Source organism: Asparagus officinalis, chromosome 7 (assembly GCF_001876935.1).
Source record: "Asparagus officinalis chromosome 7, Aspof.V1, whole genome shotgun sequence".
NCBI lineage: Eukaryota > Viridiplantae > Streptophyta > Magnoliopsida > Asparagales > Asparagaceae > Asparagus > Asparagus officinalis.
Genome location: NC_033800.1, coordinates 33,580,782 through 33,585,577, shown reverse-complemented (window position 1 = coordinate 33,585,577; position 4,796 = coordinate 33,580,782). Strand labels below are relative to the sequence as shown.

At 34.4% G+C, this 4,796-nt stretch overlaps 1 pseudogene; it reads left to right on the top strand.

Moving 5' to 3' along the window:
* LOC109849287 lies at positions 510 to 1,003 on the top strand (annotated as a pseudogene).

Here is a 4,796-nt window from a genome sequence, read left to right as displayed (position 1 = left end):
CAACGCCACCCGTGATCTTATCCGCGCCCTCCTCCACCGCGATCACCCACTGGACCGACTTCGACTGGACCAACTTTAATGGTGACTGTAACCAGCTTTGTTGTTTGCCGCCGTCATTGCAACGCCACCCGTGATCTTATCCGCGCCCTCCTCCACCGCGATCACCCACTGGACCGACTTCGACTGGACCAACTTTAATGGTGACTGTAACCAGCTTTGTTGTTTGCCGCCGTCATTGTGGGCTCTTGCTGCTTGGCGGTGAGTAGGGCCTGCACAGTTCCCAAGGGTAAGGGCAGCAGGTTCCTAGTCCAGGGCAGCGTCTTCTGTGATATATGTAAGGCTAGATTTGAGACTCCAGCCACCACCTACATCGAAGGTGAATAAAAATGATTTTTCTTAGGTTTATATGTGCCCTTGCATCTTGGTTTCCTTCAGATCTGGATTCAGTTTTTAAAATTTTGAATTTATTTTAAGCTCCTTGTAAAAATGGCTAGTAGAGTAGAGAGAGAAGAAGGAGATCGATGTCGGACGAGGAGCACCACTTGGAATCGAAGGCCGACGCCGGCGCATCGAAGACCTAGCCTCAGCAAGCTGGCACCATTCGAAAGAACGACTACCTCGTCATCAAGGAGAGGCCCTGCAAGGCTGTTGAGGTTTCAACTTCCAAAATAGGCAAGCACAGTCATGCGAAGTGCCACTTTGTGGCAATTGATATCTTCAATGCGAAAAGCTTGAAGATATTGTGCCTTCCTCCCACAACTGTGATGTTCCTCATGTCAACCGCACTGATTATCAACTCATAGACATATCTGAAGATGGTTTCATTAGTCTTTTGACTGAAAATGGAAACACCAAAGATGACTTGAGGCTTCCAACTGATGACAATCTCCTTACCCAGATATGTGATGGGTTTGCTGATGGGAAGGATCTGGTTGTGACTATGATGACTACTATGGGAGAGGAACAAATCTGTGCTCTGAAGGACATTGGCCCCAAAAACTAAGCTTCTCAAGCTTTTTAGTATGAAGACCATATCCTGTGTTTAAGGCTTGTAAGGGCCCTAACGCCTTGATTAATTTTGGGTTTTTTAGAGCTGTTAGATTTTTGGTGAATAAAAGTTTGTTTATTTGCTTATTAATCACTTCTTGGTGAATAAAAGTTGGTACATTGTGGATTTGCTGGGATATGGGTAAAAATTTTACTTGCAGACAAAATGTTTGTTTATCTGCTTGACACAACTAAGCTACTGCATATATTACTACTTTTTTGTGTGTAAATGCTAGAATGTTGTTCCTATCATTCTTAGAACTGATGCAAGTTTGCAGATATTAGAATGGATGAAATCCCATTAAAATATCAGTTGTCTGGTAGTGATTACGCAATGCGGATAGACTTAATAACTAAGGTTTTTGGAGTAAATGTTGCTGAAGAATTTTTTTTGAAGGGCTTCCATCCACTGCAAAATCCTATGATGTATTCATAAACTCTTTTTAAAAAATTGGCTTTATGTGATGTTAGTTTTGTGATTTCAGATTCCACGGCATATACAAATCGTAAATATTAACTTTAACGGTTACATGTTAACTATTCCTGTCGTGTGTTAAGTATCATAGCTATATATTAACTTTTACCAGAACATGTTAACTATAATAGTTATATGTTGACTTTTAATAGAATGTGTTAACTTTCCTTCTAGTCTATTAACTTTTCATACTAAATGTTAACTTTCACTACTTTATGTTAACTTTCATCCAAACCTGATAACTTTCACTGCTTTATTTTCGTAGAAGCGTTTTGAAAAAACTATGACCAAGTCTTTTATCTCATCCTAGATTATGAGAAGCGAAGTGTGTCAAGAGATAAAATCAAGATATTGCCACCAATTACTACTAAGAGGAAGGGAAGAAATAGAACTGCACGTATAAATAACAGAATAATTTACAAAACATTCACTGAAATGCTCTCTATGCTAAGCTGAAGGTCACAGTCAAGCTAATTGTAACGAAACAATTGGTGATTGGTGTGAATTGCTTATTAGTATAATATTTTTGGTAGAACAGTGTAGGTTGTTAAGACCTTTGTAGCACATTGTAGAAGGTTTTTGTAATCTCTAAGATTGTAAGTCTAATCATATCGTGTATTCAAGCAATATCAGCTGTAAGAATGTAAGAATTTTATTATAGTGAATGTTAACATGTTCAATTAAAAGTTAACATGTTATGAAGAAAGTTAACATATTATGGTGAAAGTTAACATGTAATAGTGAATGTTAACATATAATGATGAAAATTAACATGTAACAGTTAAAGTTAACATAAGAAACATGTCATATTCTTGCTGATCATGTTCTTGCTGATCATGGGATTTGACAGTATCATAATAACTTGAAGGATATGTACAGATTATGTACAAGTGTATGAGATTTAATAGTGTATCGTAACTTGAAGATTATGTACATAATATGTATATATTATGTACACAATAATCTCAAGATTATGTATATATTATATACTATAATATTTAGGTTTTGATACACATAATTTATATATAACCTCAGTTTATTATGCACAACAAGTTCTATTTGAATGAACTTGTACATATTTACATGACAGCCACAATACATTTCACATACAACCACAATAACTTACACCAAAATTAATCACTAAATAGACACAATATATTTTATTAAATTTTGATCCAAGTACAACCAAACCACAAGAACACATAATATAATCAACTGAACAATAAAACATGACATGTTACAAGCAATTCTGGAGAAACTACACAAGAATAAAGAGTACACATAGTATAATCAAATGAACAATAAAACATGACATCTCAGTCTCATAGTACATTTTAATCAATTTATCCTTCAAATTCAAGCTTCTCCTCAAATCAGTAAGTTCTTCTCTTATAAGTGGAAATAACTGAGTTCCCAACACTATACACGGGATTGTCAAACCACTCCCGATATCTACAACCATCATTCTAAAATTATGCACAAAAATAAAATCAAAATCAAGTTAAATCATGAACCATAAATCACAGCCACTTGAGAAAAAAATAATAATAAATCCAAGATTACTTACATGAGGATTTTCATAAGTCATAAAAGTGTAAGACTCACAATCCAAGATTACTTACATGAGGATTTTCATAAGTCATAAAAGTGTAAGACTCACACTCTAAACCTCATGCTAACTTTCAGGTGTATATGTTAAGACTCACACTCTAAACCTCATGCTAACTTTCAGGTGTATATGTTAACGTTCAGGTTTATATGCTAACATTCATGTGAACATGTTAACTATTAGTTGTATAAGTTAACTTTCATCTGTATATGTTAACTTTCTTATGAATATGTTAACTTTTAGCATAATATGTTAACATTTACTATTACATGTCAGTCTTCTTTATAACATGATAACATGCAACCGAATATGTTAACTTGTCAAATATACATGTTAAGTATTGGCTTTTCCTATTGACATTCAAGTAAACTTGTAGCATTTCATTTGAACCTGTTAAATATATGTTGTATCAAAACAAAACGTACACATATTATGGTAAAAATACCAAAAAATACAATAAAAACAATAAAGGTCAAGCTTTATTTGTGTTGTCAATGTTTGTGTTGCAATATGGACAACAGACTAAAGAGATACTAAACATGAAGTTTATTTATCAAAGAAACTGTCATTTCCTTGCTACATCTGGACAAGTTCTTTAGCATCCTTGTTCTTCCATGTTACATGCCGATGAGTCGTATTAATTGTACAGCGACTCAAATAACCAAATATGAAATTGTAAAATACTAGTCCTTCAAAATCAAGCCTTGCTTTCTTGTTGATGTTATTATATCTTAGGATACACCAACATTTTGCACTTCTTAATCAATCGACATATTCATAATCAGAAGTTGCTTCATGTAAGGTAAGAAGTGGGTTTATTTGTATGTAATTGAACTAACTTTAGGTAAGGTAAGAAGTGAGTCTATTTGTAGTCATCTTCTGACACAAAGATGGTTACCGAACAACCTATTTGGGTAAGGTAAGAAGTGAGTCTATTTGTAGTCATCTTCTGACACAAAGATGGTTACCGAACAACCTATTTGCTTTATAGATGACAAAAATCTAACAACCGTCATCTTCTGACACAAAGATGGTTACCGAACAACCTATTTGCTTTATAGATGACAAAAATCTAACAACCCTAATTCCTCATGAATTGAGGGGGACTAAGTGTTAATAAATGAGTTGAACCATTAAGGGGTCCATTAGGGGGTGGTTTTGTGCAAATGTAGGCACAAATAAAGGAGGTTATGTGCATTATTGTGCACCATTATTAATAACTAACAAAACTCATATGCGAAGTACATAAAATTTCAGACTCGGAAAATGAAACTATGTTACATGCACAAAACTAGTATCATTCTTCAAAATTCAGGTCAATTATAAGGAATAGGTCCTCTCTTTTTACACATTGTTACTAGCATGCAAGCTTAGTGCAAAGAGTCAGATCAAAACAGAATTAAAGTTAATACATGCATCTAAATGAATCGGATTTAAAATTTTCCAGCAAGTAAAAGGCAATATAGTCAATAATATTGACACATACTGCACATTAATGCTTTGAAGGGTAAGCCATAATCTAGTCACCTAGGAACAAAGTGTCAGTACGAGGGAAAAACATCAGTGAGAGATGACATTAAGCAACAAACTAATTCAATGAAAGAAAAGCCATTTTCTGTAAGCTAAAATTACATTTGCATGATGAAATCTGATTTCTGCTACTTC